The 24,418-nt window shown below is 41.0% G+C and overlaps 1 protein-coding gene across 9 annotated transcripts in view; it reads right to left on the bottom strand.

The window, feature by feature from the left end:
• ARID1B (AT-rich interaction domain 1B) overlaps nt 1–24,418 on the bottom strand; it is a 324,442-nt gene that overhangs the window by 144,968 nt on the left and 155,056 nt on the right. The gene's annotated exons all lie outside the window — the stretch shown is intronic.

Genomic DNA, 24,418 nt, shown 5'->3' with positions numbered 1-24,418 from the left:
TTAAGCTTCCCAATACACCAGCGAAGTCAGAAATGTCATCATCCCAATATACAGAGAGAAGAGTCAGGCAGAAAAAGGTTAAACCATTTTTTAGTAGTTATGTGCCAAACCAGGGACACACTCATGGAAAGAATCCCAGATCTCTACTCTCAGGCTCACAGTTTAACAACTAGAAAATTCTCTATTTCTCTGATTTACATCCTATTTAGAATGCCTACTGCTGCATTATAATTTATACAACTAGTATAACTATAACTAATGTATCTAATCTCCGGTTTAACTTAAGAAGAGTGAAGGATTTAAAGCGAATCAAAAGGGGAAAAAAAATGAATGTGAAGTTTCACCCTGAAGCATGTTATAATGCCAGAGTTATAAACCCCTGAACAAGAGGGTTTATAATGGAAAGGCTGATAAACTAACAATGATGGCAGCACTTAAATATATTTATGTCATGATCTAGCAACATATGGTATTTCTTCATCTCTAAATTTAAAAAGGAAGGAGAAAAAAAAAAAAAGCAGGAGGGAGATAAAGCATTCATAGGAGCTAGGAATAAATGAAGAAACTGAACCTGGAGTTAGCCAATTGTGACCTGTCCAGCTAATGAGGAATGGCAGTAAGAGGCTACAAAATAGCATCTCATTCAATAGGAGGAAGGAAAAAAAATCCAAGTAAATAAAATCAATCTAAAATGATATGATACATATTAGCTCCTTATATTAAGCTTCTAATCCTTTAGGCACTTTATAAATATTAAACAATCAGTCCTGGTGAGACTGATAAATATCCATAATATATTTTACAGATGAAGAAACAGACAGAGGGTTAAGTGACTTGCCCAGGGCCAAAAAGAATAATCAACCAATGGATTGGAAATAACTGTATGATTGCTTGTCACAATACACTGCCCTATGCAGATGCTCAGGTGGTTTCTGAAAAAAAGTCATTCCACTATCAGAAGCATCTTGGTTAGGGTTAATGTGCTACACATCTGAAGTGTGAATGCTCATTTTCACTAGGCTTACTGTTTTGGTACAAATTCCAGCTACCACCACTAGACAGACCCCAAAACTTTTCCAAACTCGCTCAGTTTTCTCGATCCAGTATTACAGAGTCACATATCACAAATTGTATCTCCAGTCCCATTAATCATAGAATCATAAAGGCTGGAAAAGATCTCCAAGATCATCAAGTCCAACCTTTGATGGCAAACAACCATGTCAACCAGACCACAGAACCAAGTGCCATGTCCAGTTGTTTCTTGAATACTTCCAGGAATGGTGATTCCACCACCTCCCTGAGCAGCCCATTCCAATACCTGACCACCCTTCGAGTGAAGAAATTCTTCATGATGTCCAACTTGAACTTCCCTGGCAGAGCTTGAGGCTATATCCTTCTGTCCCTGTCACTTGTCGACTGGGAGAAGAGGCTGACCTCCACCTGGCTACACCCTCTGTTGTTCTACCTTTCATGTAGCTGTAGAGAGTGGATGCTTATTACTGTGCTATATTTCTATTGTGGAGATTCATTAGGGAAAAAATGGAGCCTTCTTTGTGCCACAGCGTCCTTCTCTGACTTCCTCCTTGAATCTACCAGAGTTGCTGATGCCTTGCCAGCCCCAGTACACTCTGTCTCCCTTGCCCTGCTGTCCTTTCCTCCTCCCTCTCCTTCCCAAGGGTCCCAACTGGGTGGACAGCCTGTCCAGGGCTGCCTATCCCCTGCCCCACAGAAGCATGACATGGATGGGATAGCATGGAAACCGTGCATCAACTCTGCAGAGTTCGGGCAAAGTTTTAGTTTGGACTCTGCACTCTCCTCACCTGCAGAGAGGCCACCTCACACGCCAGGACCCTCACTGCAGAGCACAAGCATATTGTCAACACTTGGGCTCTGATAAGGAAGCTCCTGCTCAGGTCCAAGAGAATGCTCACAACTGCCACAGCTCCAAAACACATTAATTGACATGATCAAAAAAATGACCAACACATGTGCAAAACCCAATCCTTCATTTCACCAAGAAATTGAGAGGAAGAACGAACTGTGACATCAAAGAGTAGAACAGAAGTTTCAGGTATTTTAACATACTCTGAGTCTCTTTCGCATATAGAAATATTTTCTTTTATGCTTAGAAATGTAAGGCTCACAGAGACAGTAAAATGGGTTGGAGTGAACATAGATAACAATTCTAATTAAAAATGTTATTGAACAGGTCTGATAAAGCTGCTTCTACTTTTCCAAGAATGATCACACCACTTCTGTGATAAATAACTGTCCTCACTTTGCAGATGATACAATGAAACATTCTCTGTATTCTTTGTTACTACTGTGTTTAACAGTGCACTAGTACATTAGTCCATTCATTTGAATTTTCCCCTCCTTGTATAAAAGACAGTTAAGCTAAGTAAGAGACAACTGCTGACACCATTAGATACACAACATAAAGGACTGAAACATGTGGGACAACATGAGGTTCCCCTCATGCTGAACTTATGAAAAAAAATAAAAATAAAAAATGCATTACAACCTAGGCTGAGTGGACCCCCCTCTAGTGGGAATGCTCATGTACTTCAATCAGCCACCCACATCACCCCAGCAAAAGAGAACATTACCTTAGGAATCAGGCAAGCGCCATCTTTCTCTTAATAGCCTTCAGAATATATCCCTTCCATTCCAATACATAAAAAAATAAACAAGACATTCATTATTACTTTAAGATAATCTGATGTTAATTAAGAACTTCCCATTATGTACCTATTTGTGGCAGCTAAACGTTTTCTATTTTAGTTGGCTGTTCTGAGTGTGTACACGTGAATATCTTGGATAGGTAGAGTGTTTTTCTTTTACAGTGAAAAATTCACTGCATCACTCAAAAATGCAGACTTGATTCTTAAATGAAGCACTGCTGATTTCATGTACATATTTATATCTGTATCAGATAGAGCAGCTTTCCCCTAGGCACTGCTCTGAATCTCTGCTCCAGTCCACACTTCCCGCTCCTCAAAATACAGTGCTACAGTTGAATGCTGTTTACCCCGTATTTAATTTCTATGTAAAAGCAATTTTTGGTCACTGTTTTTTTCCAGTTTATCTAAAGAGCCAAACAGCCTTTTTGCTTCTAATAATCAAACTCAAACCACACTTGCAGTATCCTGCAATTCTGAGCTAGAAAGCTATTGTAAGTGGTAAGGGGTAAATGAAGGGGTGGTATTCTGGGGAGTATTAACTGTGGATACACTGTGGATCGGTTGCATGAGACACAATTAGTGGTTTAAGCACAAGTATCCCACAGCTGAAGCATGCCTGTCCTGCCTGGGCAACTGACCCTTCCTACAGCCTGCTCCCCACTGCTGCCCCTGGTCCAAGTGCAGCCTTTCGGGGCTGGCCAGGATGGGGTTCAGAAACCTCCCTGTTGCATGACAAGGTGAACTTCCCACCTCCCTGCATGACTTACACGGACTCCGGAATGGGCAGCTATGGCCAAGACCACTACTACTTATGTAGTATTCTAGGATTTAACAGTTGAACAGAATAGCATTTAGTATTTTTTTGTAAGATGAACGAATTCATAAACATCATGTCAGCCTGAAGGACCCAATGAGTAGCGTGTGGAGTACCCTGAAACAAGATGGGGAGTAGCCTTGAGTCACTTTTTGTCAGAAGTAATGAAACTTTGTCAGTAGTTCTATTTTGCTTCTCAATAAATGACTCATACAGACCCAGTTCGACAAAGAATATTGCATTGCGACCAAGAGACTTACAGTAAATTATGTACAGTCATTTTTACCTCCCTGTCAAAGAAAAAAGGAGTTGAAACATAGATAGAATGCTTGAGTTGCGATGCTGAACATGGCCTTTTTGGAACAAAGTTGTACAACCTAGTGATCAGATGACACAAGGAATTATTATAATCTGGTCTTCTTCAAAGTCATATTCAGCATTGGTTCAGTCCTCAGCTCAGCTCAGGTCTTTCTTGGCACATAAAGACATTGTTTGAGATAGGATTAGGTGAAACTAAGCAAGAGTCATGGGAACTGGAATACCATTAAGAAGAGGAATTACAGCCACGCTTAATGCCCAGACTGTTATCCAAACAACGGAATGTGAAATACCAAGTACACAATGACAAAATAACTAACTCACAAAAGATATGGGTTACAAAAGCCCTCTTCATCTTGTTCGGGGAATCTGAAAATAAGCACGAACAATAATTTCTGATGCATGCTGATTCCCATATAATATCCTGATGACATTAATGCTGAGAAGGATCATCGATCTACATTTAACTACCCAGGCAAAAACTTCCAATACAGCACACACTTAACAGTGCTCTGAGACTTGGGCTGGAGCTCATCGGAGTTCACCCAATGGAGCCACTATTTGCAGATGGCAGGTGAGGGGGTTACATCTACTCTGGCAAGGGACACAGTAGACTGGAGCAGCTCTGATCAAGACAAAATATTTTATATGGGCACTTACAGTTTCTGTGGTTCACACATGAGAATTTGCCCAGCTGGCTGCAAATTTTATAGCCTTTCTATTGTCATTTGTTTGACATTATTATTCTAGGAAAATTATAGCACAGGGCTTCTCTGATACCTAGAGGGTTTTTGCCAACTGCCTGCTTACTAAAAAGGCATGCCTCTGGCTCTTCTAAAATATGCTCAAAACAAAACAAATGTGCAAGTTAATACTTGCATTTTGCAATACTTTTGTTTTCCCTGTTCAGTAACGATCAATCAATTTAGAAAGGACTATCTTCTCTAATAACAAAATTTTCTCTGATATATATATACATCTATATATATATCTGATATCTTCTCTGATAACAAAAACTAAAAAATTAAGAAAGACAGGTGCATCCTCTTGAATTACTACTGCTAAATCACCTTCTTGCTGTTGGGGTGCACTTCTTGCTCAATCATGCCAAGACAAAGCCGTGTCACAGTGTCCAGTTCAAATTGTGTGGTCTTCTACCCATTTTTGCCCTCTGACTTACGCAGGACTTGGTGACTTTTTCCGCTCCTGGGAAGGGAGAGGCTCTGTAGTTCCAACAACTCAGCAGGTCTCATTAGCCCAGGTGAAGAGCAATGCAAACGTAACTCCAATTACTATTTCCATGTACCAGTCTTGCTGAGCTGCCTATAGGAAATAGCCTTGATAGCATGGAACACGCAGGATGCTGTAGTACTTGGTGCAGATACACCCTCATAATCTTTTTCTAGCAGAGATTTTCAGCTTTTAAGGTTTTCCTATCAGCCCACCCACCCACACACCACCAGCTCCATACTCATCTTTTAAATTAAGGTGATAGGAAGTTAATCCAGTTTTCATTTTTCAAAGTCCTTAGTTTATTTCAAAGATGAATATGGCTATGGTCATTAATATTTAAGAAATCCAGTTTAACCAGCTTTACCATCTCCTCCCTTTGCCATCCTTTTCAAGTAATTAGGATTCAGTAATTGTGGCAAATAATTGTCCTTCTCGTTGGAGCAGGGACAAACCTACATGACCCACACTAGTTTCTGGCAGTTTTCAAGGATTTTCTGAGGGTGCACAAAGTTTTAAATACACACTGAAGTATGCCAATAAACTTTGGTAACTGCAATAACCCTTCCTTCCCTTTTTTCTCTGTCACCTGCCATCAGTTTTATTCATTTTTAATTGCAATCATATGTGTACTTCAGGCTAGGTTTCAGGTCTGTAGCAAGTGAGTATTGGGCACATTCCCTGGGCAATCCTTGAATACACCATAGACACACCTTTGTTATGACCCTGAATCTATGCCTGAAATAAAGATGCAACAGTCTCATGAATCAAAGATAGATCAGCTGAAGTTTCTTCACTTTCTGTACAAAGGCTGTTGAGACTACTTACTCAGGCCTTTCAGTTAAGTAAATGCTATCACCTCACAGTTTGATCTATGTAAAAACTAGAAACCATGTGACCCAGTTCACAGTAATTATTCATTAAATCTGGCATCCCCTTTTTCTTAGGCTTTCCCTTTCATTTATTGCTTCTTCTTTGTGCTATCAGTCATTTATCTCTTAGCTCAATGAGTCTAGCAATAATAAAGATCAATGTTCTAATTTTTGAAGCCACAACTTTTAGGTTGAAAATACAAATTAAGTAACAAAATGATCCCTCTTTAAACGATAGAGTAACTTTGTGTGCTACTTTGTGTTTAAAAGGTTTAAAAGGTTTGAAAAGATGTTTCAAGAAACTACTCTGCAGCTCAAATTGCTTATTAATTCTCCTCATTCTCCTTATTAGCATGTACAGACAACACAGTGGCTCAAGGACACAGCTCTCTGAAGCTGCTCTGCTCTTGGTCAGCCAGTGTTTGAGATAAAACACAATGATGCACCGTGTTCTCAAAACCTGGTGAGTGGTACAGATCTGTCCTGCTCGTATTTTTAAAGTATTTTGTAAATGTCAGTGCTTTTGGGGAAGCTGATTCACAACAATTTAAGAAAAAAAAATCATTAACATCTCAACACACATTGCTGGATGTGCTATTGACTGACCTGCTGGTTTAGTCTCCCTTTGCAAATATTTTGCAAAATCCTGGGAACAATGCCAATCCCTGAGAAGAAAATATTAGCTAACTAAAAGTAGTAACAATCATCCTTGGGAGATGTTGTACTTAAAACAGAATTACACATATCAAGGAGCACCTCAGGAGAAAAAAAAATGGTGTGCTATGGGGCAATTTCTGTAAAGTCAAGAAAGAAAAGTACAAAAATATTTAGGTTTGCACCAGGAACTAGAGAAACTGACATTTGAGATTGTGTACATCTCTGCTCAGTGCATCCTCACTGCAGAGAAACCTGTGAAACCTATCTGTGGGCACCCTCCCATCCCTTACAACACTGTCACAACTTACTGCCCCGTAGGTCCCTTATAAATAGTGGATCATCAGTAAATTTATGGCAGTAACATGCTCATCTGCTCTTGTCATTAGGAGATGAAACAGACAAGATATATATAAACACACACATACCCATGTACATTTTCCCTCTGTAAGCGTATATTCAAATTCTTTTATATTTTCCTGTCATACTGTTTTTCATATATATATGCAAAAGATGTGTAACATGCAATTAGTTCTTTCACACCAGAACACTGCATGAAACAGAGTAACTGCACTAAAAATGCTTTTGATATTTATTTGTTTGACAATGTAGAGATCAAAATGACTGTTGTACATAACCCAAAATCTCAGAGCAGCTGCTATTTAATTTCCCTTAAGAAAGGAGTGGTAGGTATCATAAAAACAAAATTCCAACCTCATGCATTCTAAAATGCGGGAAATCCTGAAAAACTGTCATTATACCATGTGACATAAGCAGTAACAATTACTGCCAACAGTAAGTCTTTTATTTAGGTATTGTGACTGCATCTTTTCTAATCTATTTGTATTTTTTTGCTCTCTTGTTCCAACACTGTGATTTCATTTTAATTCCCCACTTTAAAAACTGAGGAATACAAAACCTTGTCTGCAAAGAGTCTCTACAGCTATTGCCTTTGGACACTACCATGCTGTGGGGCTGCAGAGGAACCACTATGGAAAACCTCAAAAAAGGGTTAAATGTCACTGCCCTCTACTAGCAGGGCTGGAGCTTCCCACTGCCACAGCTCAGCCACCCAAGAGCCCATCCGAACAGCCCCAGCAGCCGCTTCCAGACAAAGCTGGGTTCCTCAGTCTAAATACAAGATGCCATCCACCAGCAACTAGGGGGTGGTAATGAACAGCTGTATTGCCATAATGCTTCTAAATATTCCAGAAACCTCCAGAAAGGCATGTTTTAAAGCCACCCTAACCAGTGGGAAGGGATTTTGCTGCTTTAGACTGCAGTTGCAGAGTATTCCTCTGTCCCCTTTACCTACATCTCTACATAATTACTGCACATAGCACCTGCAAAAGTGAAAACAAACACAGTTACAGATAAAACCGCATGTCTTAACAATCTTGTTTAAAAGAAGTTAAACATTTGCAGCAAAAACGGAAGATAAGTGACCAAGGACAAAATCTTTACAGAAACAAAGCTTCAACTCTACACCATTCTGTCAGCAGCTTTCTTATTTAATTGAGCCCGTATACAACCAACATCAAAGATACAAAGCTATTTTGTGCTGAAAATATTGGAAGCATGTTAGGAAGAGGTGGCAAACAGAAAGGATCTGTCAAAGGTAACAGATGTATCAAGGGCACCAAGCACTGTGAAGAAGGCGTTAATTATCTATGCTGAAAAAGAAAAGGTGTTTGAAAAACAGAAACTGTTTTCAAGAGATTCAACATATTCCTATTGTGCTCAGGAGAAAAAGCTTCCTGCACCTTAGAGAACATTATTTTGAGTATGTGGGTTAAGAAGAATTTTTAGGCGAGTTTAAACACAATATAGGGAGCACTCTGTTTCAGAAACATGATTTTAACTTCAAAACCTTTACTGTGTCTCACAACCAACTGCAATCTAAATTGCATTCTTTATTCCTACTTTTAATAGAATGGGTAACTTACACAACCTAGCGTAATCTCAAAAATAATAGGAAAAGAAGAACACCTTTTTGAGCACCTTTTTGTAATTTAGCACTACTTCCCACTGTACTTTCAACTCCCACCCTACAAGAAATGCTTCATTTTTTTTCTTGCTTTATTTGGAAAAAGTGGTGCTTTTTTGAAAAAAACACCAGATCACACCAAGGCAAAATTTATCACCGTAAGATCTGCTCTACGTACATCTTATGTTCTTCTGTATTTGTTTTCTAGACTGTATATGATACTACTTGCTCACAACCTAATTCTGAGTCAGAAAAAACTGATTCTTCATTATACCTGTGCTTCCTCTCTCCACCTTCCCCTGTGGGACTGGTGAATTGGGATTTTTTAAAACATGGTGTTGAGAAAAATGATCAGTTAACATAAAAATTACCCTATTCATCTTCAACAGAAAAAAAAAAGAAAAAAGTCAGAACAGATCCAAAAGGAGATGAGAAACAATTAAAAGCATGGAAAGCCTACACTTAAATACAAAAAAAGGCTGAAACATATTTTTCTGAAGATGATTAAAATATACTAAATGCGTGTCTGATATTGCATACTCAGCTAAATTAATGTTGCATTAGGAGTGTGATATGGTTAACAATAGAACCATGGCGCTTCATGAAACTGTAAATTATGGGGGAAAGGATCAACGTAATCGCCAGCAGTATGAAACATACTCTCAAAAACTTGGCTTCTACTTTCCTAAGCAGATCAAAGGCTCATCCTGATGTCCCCTTCTCCCATACATCATGCTATATACAGTGGCTAATGCTGACAGCATCTGGGCAACTCATGTGGGTATTGTCAGATCCAGTGTGAAGGTTCAGAAGGGATGGTCTGCACAACAAACTATCCACACACCTGCCAAATAACCATGCAGTAGGAATTAAGTGGGCAGTGTTCTGTGTTTCCATCTTTAATCTGAAAAGGCAAATCTGTGGAACAAGACTCAGCTGAACTACTTGATTTTTGCCAGTGACATGATCTTTTCTTTTGAATTATCTTGGGAAGTGTCCTCATCGCCTCCACACGTGGTACAAAGATTGATAAACACTCTGACCGGATTAACTGCTTTAAAAATTATTCAGATGTCACAGCTGGCCAGTTTTTGACCCTTCTGGTATCAAGATTTAAGAGTTGACTGGGAAAGAACAAGTGCTCCAGTCAGTGCCATAACTCCTCCACACTCTTCCAGCTCACAATAGCAGTGCGATTCCTCAGAACTGAAGGAAAAACTGTCTCTCACATCTAGCCCAGCTTTACACTGAACATTTCAATGGGGTAGGCAAAAATGCCAGCATTCCTAGGAATCACTTCAGTCCTAAGTAGGGTGAATAATAATAAAAGCTTGAAACAACCAACAAAATGTTTGCATTTTGTTTCCATTTTACTTGAGTTCTCTACACACTGTACTGGAGAAAAGTGAGCACAAGCCCTGAAAACACATCCTCCAAAGACGCACGTTCCATGATTCAAATGCACAAAGCCCAAATCTGCATACAGGAATCAAACAATTAGGTTTCACAAATGCTTGAACTACTTAAACAGCTTGTGACTTCTGCTAACCCAGGCAAATGCACAACATATAATTTGCTGACCACTTCAGCATTTCACTTTTTTGCTATAGCCACAAACAAACAAACAATTTAAGTCCAAATTCTTCTCGAAGTTGCTGCTAGCAAATAGTGGCTCACTTATAAAAGCCTGATTAATTGCAGAATCTTGGCTTCAGAATTCAATTACAAGTTAGAATATTAAAAATTCTAGAGTCTATAAACAATGACTATGAAACTGTTTATAGCATTTTAAGTAATTTATTTGAATACTACAATATGAACTGTAAATGTTCTCCCCCCTCCCCCACTTTTCTTCTCACTTGTTCACTGCAGTTTCTTCATGCAAGCAGAACAAGAATGACACTGAGGGAAAGCGGAGAGGAGAAAGGATGTGGCAGGATATTGACACGCCACCTCCTCACAAACTCCGATTCTTCACTGTGCTTTATGCCTGTTCTGTGAGTTTTATTCTGGGTCTACAAGGGTGCTTTTGGATAATTACAGGATACAAGCTAGCATTTTTTTTCCCAGCCTGTCTCAATTTCAAAGTAAACCTCCTCTTCGTTCTTTTATTGTTATTCAAAGTGAAACAGCAAAACAAATCAATTGCTAACAGCCTTGTGTAGGTTTCCAAACTTAGCATTTCTGTATGACAGTGTGCATATAAGGTAATATTCAATGTAGCAGTACATCTTTAGGCATGGGAACCTCGTTAAATCCTCAACTTCAGTGACCACTTCTGTAAAGATTTCTTCTTTACACACATATATATTAATACATACACAAACACATACGTATATATGAATTTTATAAGCACCCCAGTAAAGGTTTTATTTACAACTTTTCCTAAGAACTAAATCCCAGCAGTTACCCTGTTTTCCAATTAGGTTATCTGCACCAATTGTAACATTAAGGTGGCAGTCACAGAGACTACTTTTTATACTTATTTTAAGCTCACTTTACCCAGAATGTAAAGAAAGACCTGAACTACAATTTCAAAGGTGAAAGGCTAGATTTTTAATTTCTGAACTGTGCAGTCCTGGCAGGGCTTTCCAACACTTTCACGTTTTGTGGAGTACATTTTATTTCTGTATTCATTTCTACTGAGGCTTACCTTTTCTCTTACAATAAAGAATGCATCACTGTATTTACAAGGAAGCTAGTCACAGACAGGTTTTGCTGCAGTTCATTTGTTATGTCTCACTCTAAGTTTACAAACAGCTGTCCCATGCATCTCCACTGGATACAATTTTAGTCTAGACAGGGGAAATCCAAGCTACTGCTGCCCAAACAACACAAACACAGGAAGATTTTCAATCAATCATTTCATTTATAGAAACACGTCTAATAATATAAGGGGAGGGTGTTTTGGAAGAAAGCCCATTTCAGAGCCTGAAACAGCATAATTGCATGGTATTGTTCTTGTGCTAGGCAGGGCTATGGAACGACACTCTCACAAACCAGACTTTGGTGCTGTGGTACATTCCAATAAAATAAGCCTTGTTTCTCCAACACGAGTGGCTTTCAAGATCACTAACAACTTTGAAATAAATGGTAAACAGACTAAGTAAGACTTACACAGCGCTGGCATTCATCTCTGCTTTGATACAATCAGGTCAGTGCCCACACAAATATATTTCTAGCATGACCATTATTTCTGTTTTTCTTCAAGCTGTTTTACCTGGGAACCAGCATTAAACCCAGCAGCTACTAACATACCATAGCGGTTTACATACTAATGTAAACATTAGTTTACAAACTAAAATACTAATACCTTTCTCCTGTTCTCATCTCTGCCAGCCTGTCCTCAGTCATATAAATGTCTAGAAATAATAGCTGCTTTGAATGCAGCTATCCTATGTTGTTATGTTTCTTGGAGAAAAACACTGTGGGTCTGTCTTGTTGTTTGGAACATCCACACACTAGCTTTTCAAAAAAACTCAAAAAAAACCACATCAAAATGAAGACCACTGCAATGCTTTTTTTTCAAGAGGAGAAAGGGGAAGAAGCTATTCTTCAGTCCACATTTTATTTTTTCTTCCTGAGTAATAGCTGTCCCCTCATCAAGAGGCTTGGTTTACTATCCTGATCTCAGATCAACTTTTACCAGTGGGTGTCAGTGTAACAGTGTAATGATATAATGGGGGGAGGACAGGGAGAAAACACATGAAAAAAACGATTAAGTTTTATTTTTAGATGCTACATTTATATTAAAAGTAAAGAAAGAAAATGTTTCCTTTCAAAACGGATTTCACTGCATATTTATTCTGCAAAGATCCTCTGCTTGCTTGTGCCAAGTAATTTATTTCAATTTTTGTTTTCCAAGCCTATGTATCTTCTGTGTGTGTACACACATGCACACAAACATGGACATACAGTAAATGTTTGGTATATAAACCTTTTATCGTTTTGACGAAGTGAGCCTGTCTCTTTAATTCAAATCTCACAGTGAACAGTTAAGAGGCTCTGTGGACCCCAACTTATTAACCTGTGCCAATTTAACTAGTATTACTCAAGAGGTTCGAAAACCTAAAAATAGGTGTTAATCTGTGCAGACTGACAGCAACTAATCAGTACCTCCCTGCTACAACTTCTGTCCCTCCTACTCCTTGAAGGGGGGCAAGTACAGCACATGGGGAGACAAGGACAGTCCCCATGGCGTGGTTTTTGTGTGTGGTTTATTTGTTTGTTTCCGCTTGTCTTTTCTGAAAGGAAAAAACCCCACCAAGTGTTATTTAGTAGAGCTCGGCTTGAAAACTTGTTTCCGTACTAGCAAGCAATGGCTTCCTGAAATCAAGAACTGCTTGAACGTCTACCAAATCATTCTGCCGACGTGATAAAACCCGTTCGTTTTACATACCTTAAAAATAAACACGCTTTAAAAATCCAGTTGCCTTAGCTCCAAGTGTAGTTAGACACCGTTTCAAATTTTAAACGTGCAACTTTGCCTTTTCAAAAGCTGTTACATTAATTAATAACCTAGTTCGGAGTCTCTCTCCACCAAAGCACAAAGGTACGTGCCTGTGCCTGCGCAGGTACGTCCTCTTCTTCCCTTACTCGCTTCCCGACCATAAGCTTGGCACTCCTGTGCCATACAGAGAACCCTGAGTTATGTGCTCACATCCCCTTTATTAAACACAAGAATTAAATATTAAGTGAAAAGCAGCCCGAGTTGTGGCTCGCAGCTGTAGCGCTGCCCCTGGAACCAGACCCTACAAAAAGGGGTTAAAATAAAGAGCCGGCCGGGACAGGCCGATAACTGAACTGTCAAAATAAAAATATGCACCGAAGTAGGTTAGGTCTTTCCGTATATAACTCGTACTGCCGGGCTCTGTTAAAAGGAGCGAGCCACTGCGGGGCAGATTTGCAGGAAGTACCAAAATACCGTACAACAACTCTGTTGCGGCCATTGTTAACAGAAGGAAGTAAACAACACTGGGCTAAGGCGCTTGTGCGTGGCTGGAACGGGCAGAGAACAGAGGAGCCCCCGCCGGGCCGGGCCGGGCCGGGCCGGGCGGGCTCGCAAATGGCGGCGCCAATGGCGGCCCGCCCGCCCCTCCCCCGGACCTGTTTTTGTGCGCGCTTGCCCCCCCCCGTCCCATCCCCCGGCCCCTCGCAGCCATCAGCCGCTCGTCCCAATTACGCTGAACGAGTCGCAACTCATCCAGGCTGAAAGTTATATATTAAAAAGAGAGCGGGCGAAGCGTGGGGAAAGAGGTCGTAAGGGACGAGGGGGAGGGAAAGCGGAGAAGAGCAGCTGAGAGTTGCGGCCGGCGAGGGCACGGCGGCGCTGCCACTGGCTATGTGACCTTTTATTTTGAGCTCTCTCCCGGGTCAGCAGAAACTTCCCCCCCTCCGCTTTCCCACTCCTCTCAGAAAAAGATCGGTATCTTGGGATCCCATCCCTTTAATACACGTCCTAAAAAAAATAATGGGGAGAAAAAAAATCCCCAAGGGCCAGGTACACCTCGGCCACCCGACGGCGCTCGGCCCGGTGTACAAGGGCGGGGGCAGGGCCGGCCTGTGAGGAGCGGGTCCTCTCTCTCTCCGAGTTCCAAAGTTTCCCTATTTAGGTCGCCTCCAGCTTTCGCTGCTCTTTGAGCCACTCCGAGGAATTAAAACAAGGGCCACTAATAGGCGGGGGCCGGGGGAGGAGGGCAGCCTTGGGCAAGGAGCAGCCGCCTGCCATTCGCCTCGGCCCCGCGCTCTTGCCCTCACTCGCCATCCTCCTCCCTCCCCGTCGTGTGTGTGGGTTCACAAAGGCACATCTGTGCGTGTCGGAGGGCCGGCCTGACGTGTTCTCCGCTCGCAGCAGCTGCGGTTTCTGAGGAAACAAGGCTGATTTTCTAGTCAGGCTGGAAGGGCTTTTTTCTTCCCCCCCCCCCCCCCCCCCCCCCCCCCCCCCAAGCGCCTACGTGCGGGGGAGGGGGAGCGGGAGCGGCGGGGGGAGGAGAGGAGCAGCAGAGCCGAGCCGAGCCCGCGCCGCAGCGGAGCCGCCGGGGGAGGGGCCGCGCGGGGCCTGCCGGGAATGTGCTGGGAATGGTTCGGCGTTCCCAGGGCGGCTCTCGGTGTCGCAATCCCGCGCTCTCCTTCTCTCTCCGCGCTCTTGGCTTGTTTTCTTTAAGGCTACAACCTTTGTAGTCGGCGGCTGTTGCGCGAGGGCTCGGGATCGTCAAGGGGCGCCTCGCACCGTTTGCCAAAAATCCCTTTTAATCCTGCCAACTTGGGGGAGGGGGAAAGGAAAAAAAGAAAAGCTCTGCTCAACTAAGTCCTCGCAGTTCTCGGTGCTGCGGGGCGGGTTTTCACGCTCTCCGCTTCGACTTCCCCGGCTCCTCGGCAAGGGAAGGGGTTAATCCGAACCGCTCCAGCTCCTTAAACCGGCTGCAGATCTGCGGTGCGATAGTGTCCGAGCAGGGGCTCGTCCTTCCCTCTCCCTCACACTGCCCGAGCCCCTGCTCAAAATCCCGGCCCTGGCAACCGACACAGCCAGATAATTGCCGTGCCCATGAACGATGAGCTCCGAGTGACACGCAGCCCGGGCCGGCAGCGGGGGAGGAGAGGCGAGCGGAGGGATGTGGGGCAGCCAGCGAGGGGCCCGCGATGGGAGGCAGCGACCGCCGCCCCCCCGAGCCGCCCTGGACACACAGGTTCGCCTCACAGAAATTTCGTGAGGCTTTCCTGCGCTACCTGCGCGTCATGATAACACGGAAATTAATTAAAGGCTGTAGAGCAAACCCGGAGCCAACAAGGACGTGCCAGGGAAAGATCAAATGTTCCGAGTTAAAAAGAAGCGCAGCCCTTCAGCTTCCCCGTTCTAGCCGCCCGCGATAGCCCCCCCTCAAAACTAGAAATTAAAGACTGGGAGGGCGGACAAGAGGGTGGGAACTACTGGTGTTCTGACAAGGACGGGAAGAAGAAAGAGACCAGGATAAAATGCACATTGAAAGACTTTTGCCGAGTTCGGTAAATAAAGTCGTAATTGACTGTAATAGGCAAAGGTGGAAGACAAACATTTGTGCTCTTTGTTCTGATATTAGAAATGTCAGATGAAACTTTAATCCCTTGTAGCTGTTTATTTGTAAAATGTCCAAACATCTTCCTGTGCACACACCATAACAAATTAATTTCACTGATATTTAGCGTTTGAGATCACCGTAGACAAGCAAGGAATTGATTCTGAGATATAAAAGCTAATGTTACAAATTTTTTCAAACCTGATTGCCTGCTATTAGGTACCTATGTTCATATTTAGTCACTGAAATAATTGGCCTAATTTTCAGAAATGATAAGCACTCACATTTCCAATTAATTTCACATCTCTGAAAATTAGGCCATTACATATCTAAATTTGACCTAGGTTTGAAAATTCTGGTTGTATCTCTGAAACAGAAAAAAACCGGAGTGATTACAGCCGAATTCCGGCATAATTACTTAACATTAAATATGGAGAGACTAGAAAGGAAAATACATTCATTGGGCAATAGTATCTAGTGCTACAGAAGCTACGTGACAATTGAATTAAAAACATTCAGAGCTCTGTCTGAATGTGATACTTAGATTGGATTCAGTTGTTGCTGTGGAAGAGAAAACAAACAACTTATATCCCGACAGAAAATAAAGCACACGTTTACAAATTGTCAGGACTGACCCCAAACATTTGGCAATATTAATCGCATTTAATGAACAATTCCCACAAAGGAATTAAAGGGGGAAACACTTCTGCTTTTAAGAGGGGAAAAGGCAAACTGGATAAAGACTGCATGCGCAAATACTCCTCACTGCATCTAATTTAACTGCTATTTCTAACTGTACAAAGGCTGTTTTCCCCTCAATTTCAAGTGAACTTTCCTGCAAGTCTGAGCAAGGCACAAGGGTGGCTCTAAAGAGGAATATTAGAAACAGAGGGAAAAAGAGATTCTTCAGAAATGCCAAAAATAATCATGTTTCTTGCCTTCTGCCAGAATTGGAGTCAGTTTTACCAAGCGGAAGCACTCAAAAATCCTGTGTCTGGGCTCAAAACAAGGAAAAAAAAGCTTTACAGAACATAAAACTTTTAGGAAACAACTTTGGATTCGTTTTATACATCTTCTAGTTTTTGAACCTGTAGAGTAGGTGCTTCGATCATTATTCTCACGTCCCTCCCCCACCGTTTTACAGCAGCTAAAAAATGCCCCCCTACAAGCACTGGAATGTAGAGGCTGAAGGGTTTTGTTATTGTTGTTTCGTTTTCTCAAATTATCCAAAAACCAGAAATCCATTCTCTGTCCATCCTCATCTCCTCTTCCCCTTTGCCGTCCCATGAAAACCCTGAAGTAAATTCCCAAAGTAAAGTCCAAATGCCCGGGGAGCCGGGGGCTTCCGTGACGCTGCTGCCTCCGCCTCCCCCCGCGCAGGGCAGCAGCAACAATGGCTCCTTCTGCCGTGCCCGCCAGAAAAGGTGACCTGCTGTAATAGTAAGGGAGTATCTTTAGCTCGATCTAAATCCTTTATGCAGGGAAAAATCAGCTGCAGTGGCTTTCATAGTCCTAGCGCTCCTTGTCAGCAGGCCTCCTGGGCACAGAGATTGCAGCAGGGAATTCAAGTCCCGGCCCCACTGCGGCCGGGAGGGCGCCAAGCAAGGGCGAGTTGAGCACTGCGTTTGGGATGGCCAGCAGAAGGCAAAATTTGTAGCTGAGATCTTTGGAGGAACCTATGGCTTACCCCGGCGTAGGAAATTGTTTGAAACCCCCAAACTATCTCATCCTCATCGTATTACCTCATGGTAGTTAACTTGCTAGGAATGCTGTTCTTTGATGACAAGTGCTTTAAAGGCACAGTGCAGGATCTCAGCCACTCCACTCGCTTTCCCCTTAACAGCTTTGGCAGGCCCTGCAGCAATGTCGAGCTGTTGCTTTGCAGGCTTTCTAAGTCTGTCTCAGCTAATGGTCAGTGTTGAGGGCCAGGGGAATGGGGGCTGGGAAAGCGGTGTTTAAGGAACTGAAACACGTGGCAGAAGAAAAATCTAGTAAGCTTCTTTGATTAAGGGGGACCACGAATGGCCACTGTCTGCTATTCATCAGTACTTTAATGTGGACAAGTTACAAGCTCAGATGGAATGACCTGTAAGCAGCAAATATAGCTTAAATATGGTTGAAAAAGGGATTTTTTTCCAGTCTTGTACAACTTTGTGGACAGTAACAGCAACTGGAAAATGATGCAACTATAACTCATACAGAAAGCAGATGGTCTGTTTATACTTGGAAAAATCAAACATCTAATAGGTAGACTATACTGGCTTCCAGCCTTTTCATATGAAAACACAAATGCTTTGTATGTATGATATTTTTCTAGAAGCACCAACAAGACCATTCAGAGATACAAAGCATAAAAAAACCAAATGCCATCCATTTAATGCCTGTTAAACAATGAAGTGACCCCAATTCCTTAGAATAAGGTTTCCAAAACTCTAGAAGAAAAAGCAAGAAAATTTCCTTGCTGGTAACTAAATCTCTATTTCCAAACCTTCCAAGATCCAATAGCAACATTCAACACACACAATCACAAAGCTCTGAAAAATGCTTTTAAAGTTCTAAGACAGCCTGTACTGCCTCATAGGAATTATTCACATCTCTTTCCACGCTCTGGAAGACTTGAAAGGGAAAATAAGGTATATATGCATAAATATTTGACATACTGGTCCAAGCCTCCAAAACGTAAGAAAATAAGAACATGTGAAAGGAGCCAACCCAGACGAATGCCTGCATGATTAGATGAGTGCTGCCTTCCATTCCCTTCCTTTTACCACTAAATGAAATTGTCATTAGCAGAGTGTCAGTCCCAATATCATCAACTTAATAAAGCAAGATTGAAACAGGAGACTAAGCCAGTTAATGCAGTCCTCCAAATGCAACTCGTATCAGAAGAATACTGTTTAAAAGGCACGGTGCTGCTTCTAGCAGAGGAACTAATAACTAACAGACTGGGCAACAATTCTTGAAGGAAAAGAGCAAAGATACTCATTGTACTATACAAGAACACTGAAAAGCTACATCTGAGAAAGTTGTGGGTAAAGACGAAGCATGATACAGAAAGGGTTATTTACGATATAGTTTAAGTATCTGAAGCCTCTTTAGTAATGAATGATCAGCATACAAGCAACAGATTGGTTAGGCAGATGCAGCCTTGGGCACTTTAAAAGATTAACATTGAGATGAATTGCTAATGCTCCTGGATATTTCCCTTTTCCTCCCCAGTTCAAACTGGTGTCATTACCACTGTTCACGTGGGGAGTGGGAAACACCCCAAACCAGAAAGCATTTACATACTGATCACACCAATCACTGTATGCAAGGAAAATCCTTATCGAGACTACACAGATTCCTTAACAAGGTTTCTCTGAACAGAAATCTGTTATAGTAGACGTGGGCAAAAGTGAGAATTCATGGTCATTGAAGGAAGCTAAGTCTTCTTCAGGGACTGAAAAACTAGGATTGTTTTAATACTGTACAAAAGCAAAGCGCTCAAATCCATATGAGGAAAGCCAAAGAAGTTCCAGCCTAGTGATTCAACAACCTACTGAAGTTCTCATCTACCGTGCATCAAGAGATTTACAAACAGAGTGCTACATGCTCCATAGCACAATGGGACCAATTTCTGAAACAAGAAACCTGTAACAAAGCTAATTTATTCCATCAGATTGAAACAACCTTCATTAGGTTCCCCACAACCTTTCATAAACACAACTTCATTTGAAAATGTTCAAGCATAAGATTCACCAATAATTGTTTTTAACTGTATTTTACAGTTTCAGGTAACTGTTCTTGTATAAATATTGTCTATTTATACATTCTCATTGTGAGCGAAACCATATACAAGCACAGAAAGCCTATGAATTTTATTTTCTCAGCAGTATCTGTGGAGGAGGGAGACAAATATGACCCCCTCCCCATGACCTGCATACAGCTATGAAATCAATGTGCTCTTCCATCAGTTCCTAACCTGTGAAGAAATTTTTTCTAAGGGGCAGTAAGGAGAGGTTTTATGAAAATATAGGAGAATAACACACTTTAGAGGCAGAATAGCTGAGAGTAAATAACCTTTCCATCTCTTTAAATGCCTCTCCATGTGAACCTCCAATTGTGCTTCACACAAAATACCATCTTCCTAAAGGGGGATTCCAAAGTCCATGGGAGAGAAAAGCTATGCTCTCCCAAGATCACCCTGTTGAAACCAGGCTTCAAAGGGTGCAGAGCTTGGTAAACATGGGAAAAACCTGTCTAGGTAACGTGCTGAGAGAAACTTGAGAGAGAGAATATGGTGGCATTGCCCCAGCTATGTAGAGCATACCTGGGTCATCCAAGGCCTTCCACTTTCCTAACTGACCCTCAAAGCATCATTTAACTATCTGACATTCTCTGTCTTGAGAATATCAGGCACAAAGAGTTTCTGATCAGATCCAGAAAGCCAAAAGTATCCTCCAGATTTTAATTTTTTTTGATGATGATAATGATGATGATGAAGATGATGAAGAAACATGCAAAATGTAGGAGAAAGCATAATGTCCTTAGAGGTGAACTTAGACATGAACTGTGGAGACTCAAATGACTGGAGTTCTAACATGGCCTCAGGGAAAACCTTAGTGTGTGTCCTAGAAGTTACCTTGTCCTGAAAAGTTAAAAATGAATAGTCCACCAAAAGGCCCTGGATCTCTCATTTTGGACAAGATTATACAGACATGAAGACAACTCAGTAAAAATAGCAGAGAGGATAGGTGGACACTGGCTGTAACAGGCGAGTAATCCAGAATGCTGATTCACTGAAGGACCTCTTCCTCAGCCAGAGAAGAGACTGCATGGATCAGGGTGGGGTGAATTAGCACTGAGAAAATCTCTACTTGGGAGTTCCAGGCAGAGAGGGAGAGTAGTGCAACCTGAGAAAACTTAACAGAGGCCCACTTCTTTTCAGCTCAAGCAAGTAATCCAGAATACTGGGCAGAGCAACCTGAAACAGGGTCATGTTTGTTTTGTTCCTCTGCAGATACTGCTGAGGAAATAAAATTTTCTGGCTTTCTGTGCTTGCATATGGGTTCACTCAGAATTTCAGCCACCCACCAAGCTGAAAAGAGTGGTTTATTTAGCCATATACATTCATTAAAGATATATTCCCAATCTTCAGTGATTTGTAATTCAAGACTTGCTGAACCAAAGGTCACACATCTTTGTATTAAATAGCATTTGATGGAGTTTTCTTTTACTAATTTATCAGATCTTTATTTTAAGCCCATGTAGTTTTTTAGTATCTGTAACATCTTCCAGCAAAAAATATCTGCAGTTTAATAATTCTTTTATTTTACTTTCAGCATGCTCCCTTGGTTTGAAAGTAGGACTTTACAGGTGTTTCTGAAATGGCATTCCAGGATAGGACTTCTGCACATGCATATGTGATCACAGAATGGAAGAACATGGATGGGAGTCCTAAAGTGCTCAGTATTGTGTACACACACACACACAGAGAAATAAAAATGAAATTATACCTTTTATGAACAGGGGACCTGCTTCATGGCAGATGTTAGGTGGGAATCAGAGGATTCTAGGTGCAGCACAATTCCTACAGCTGTCACTTGTTTGCAACAATTGCCAACACCAAAACTGGTACCCCAACAACAGTGCTGCTCTTACAAGAGAATAGAGACCAAAACACATGCCAAAAATCTGGGGAGGGTAAGAAAACAACACTCTTTTTATATCCAGAAAGCCCCTTACGGAAAAGCCAACCTTTCAGTCTTGGAAAGTACAGTTTGAAAGGTTAAGTCACTTCGGCATTTGAGATAAAGAAACTGTCTTAACTTTTCCCTTAGCAAACTCCCTACTAGAACTGGTTACAATGTCTAATTTACACGCGTCTTACAGATGAAGAACATTTGTTGGAATACCTTGATTAAACATGCACTAATTGACTATGTGCAAAATACAATTTACTTTGACAGTTTGAATCATGTTATTTCCCAAAATTTGAATTCAGCATTATTTTTAAGGTAAATACCTCTTAAAGTATTTGCAAAATTTTGCAATGACTGCCAGTGTTTCCTTCCTTTACAGAATACATTTTTCAGAGAAAAAACAAGCTTCTGATGAACTGAATTAATTAACATAATCCTAGAGGAAAAAAAATTGCATATCAGTCCTATCAATTGAGAGACACTGTATAGGAGAGGTTGTTACAAACAATTAACAAAGATTATTTTTATTTCAACTCTACTCCCCTCATCCCAGTTAGACTTTCATCAAGAGTAACTACAATAACTTTTAAATCTGATAGGTCAAATTAAATAGGAAGAAAACTTCCTCTGGCTCTTTCTTGTGTTACTTGTCTTTAAAGGAGGCTTTCTGACTGAGGAAAATTACTTTAACCTAATCCTATTTTGTAGGGGAAAAATAACTGTTGGGCTTTACTGCCAGACTTCTTGGGTTAATAATGAGGACAAGCCCTTCAAAACAGACATAAAATACACAACAACTTACTCCAGAAATTATGTTAATTCAAATCCAACTATGACAGCTCAGCGCTATCAGGCAGATGTATTCTCACCTCCACAGCTTTCACATCTGTGGATGAGTCTATACATATATGCATTTAAAAATAATTTCTTAATGTGTTTCTTTAACACAAACCACAGTTCAACAAACTTCACGATTTGCTGGGTGTTTTAGGCCAGGAAGGATGATGACTACAAAAGTGAGGGAGATTTACATTACATTTGGCTCTGGACCTCACAAAACTACCTTTCAGTGGAAAAATCATCTCTGTTCTCCAGGGTGCATAATTTACTTGTCTTCATAAAAGGCAGCTGACACTAACATTACAAATACAAGGCTCTGAGCCTCAATTACAGGAATTAACTCCATTTGGCCTGGCTGGATTTTGTTCCCTACCCTTGCTGCACCAATGTGTCAATGCAAATTCTGAACTCAGTCAGAACCGAAATGGTAGCAAATGTTGGGTTATTGATAAATTATCTTTATTTACACACACACACACACACACACAGTTCTTCTCAACAGAACTCAGTTAATGTCATTCACATTCACTTTTCAGAAAACTTGTGTTGCATCTCTCAGTACCAACTGTGCAAGTCCACATTACCTTACTGAAAAAACATCCAGGCAAAAATCTCAAAACCAGAAGCAAGCCAAATGAGATCCATGGAGTTCTACCATGGAGATAGCATCGTCTATAGTAACGAGCTGTAGCCTGCTAAGTGTGCATGTCCCAGCACACAGCACACCACCACTGCAGCATGAAAAAGCAGAAGGCTGCACAAGATCTGCTGCATTTTACAAACACCAGCAAGTAAACACCATGCTTTCTGTAGAGTTTGTATGTTATTGCCTTAATGTAAGTCTGTGTAAAACCAGCTTCTGTTCACATAATACAAGAAAAAGTGTATTTCCAACTAATCCAAAAGACCCCACATCATCTAATCCAGTCAGCTTTAAGTCATAAAGGCAGGAAAACTAATCTTTGCAATTATTCACGAAAGGTGTTATGTTTTAAATAAATGCTATTTTTGAAGCGGAATGCAACACATTAATGTTTTTGGATCTCTTAATATCTGGCATTGCTTTATACCTTTGTATGTATTAAAGCAGTGGAATAGAACTTTGTAATGTATGTGATGATTCTGAATTTTCTGGTTTTCCTTCTCTAGTCCTGTGTGCGTAGGCACATGGATGCACACACACCTACTTCTCCCCCTAATGGTACTTGCACAGTTAAAGTGTTCCACTGATTAAGAGTCTGAAAAAAAATTTCATTTTTTCCTCCTCTGCTTTCACACAAGCACCTAGAAGAATAAAATGAGTGGGAGCGGTTCTGCTAATGATTCACTTTGCTCTAAAGTCATCACATCAACATCTCCATTTTCATTTCACATCCACTCCCCAGCTGGTGCACACAAGTGACCAGAACATGGGACAGTCCCTTAATGAGAGGAAGAAAACAAAGAAAAGGTTAAGGGAAGACTGCAACTAATTCTTACTTTTTAGCATTTGTCAGAAAATGTATTCCCACAAACAGGGATATACTAAAAACTATATGCTTTCTCAAAAACAGAAGAAGACAAAAATACTTGTTTTTGGTGCAAAATGACAGGCTTTATAAATGATGGCTCTGTTTGTCTTTGGAATTAACAGCATAACTACAGTATCTGAGCTGCAAATATATGCAAATAATAAATGAAAACTTGAACTTTCTTCTGAATTTTTTTCAAGTACTCTTCCTGAAGTCCTTAAGAATAATGTCTTCCTGAGTTTAACTGTCTATCTCTAGCTGTGCAAACCTGTTCTATTCTACATTTCTGCTGTACTGCAATAACAAAATCAATTTTTTAGGGCTAAATGGTGCTGATATTTGCCTTGACTCATAACTGCAGCTGCTACAGACTGACTTCTATGGTACCAGTTCTAGCAAGGCCCTGGTTTGCTGGGCTGAGGGCCCAGGAGAGCTCTCAGTACAACATGGCAGTCCAGTCTATCCTACTTGAAGAAGCCAATGTAAATCAGAATTTTGATATGCCTTGGCTTCTAGAGTCTCCGTGTTCAAAATTTAAAGAAACCCCAAACTTCTTTGTCCTTTATTAAGACTGTTTGTTTTTGTTTTTTTTTTTGAAAGCTTAACCACTTTAGTAACTTTAAAAAGAGAAATCTAACAAAAAATCTCTCACCTTGGTTTCTCCTATACAACAGCCCCCAAAGAAGTGAATTCTACAGCTGTGTTGTGTCAGCAAATAGACAAGAAAATGAAAAGAGAATAGGGAGACAGGCTTGTAAAACACATATTGCAA

This window comes from Cyanistes caeruleus, chromosome 2, assembly GCF_971803275.1.
Source record: "Cyanistes caeruleus chromosome 2, bCyaCae1.hap1.1, whole genome shotgun sequence".
Classification (NCBI taxonomy): domain Eukaryota; kingdom Metazoa; phylum Chordata; class Aves; order Passeriformes; family Paridae; genus Cyanistes; species Cyanistes caeruleus.
This window is presented reverse-complemented; position numbering and strand designations above follow the sequence as displayed.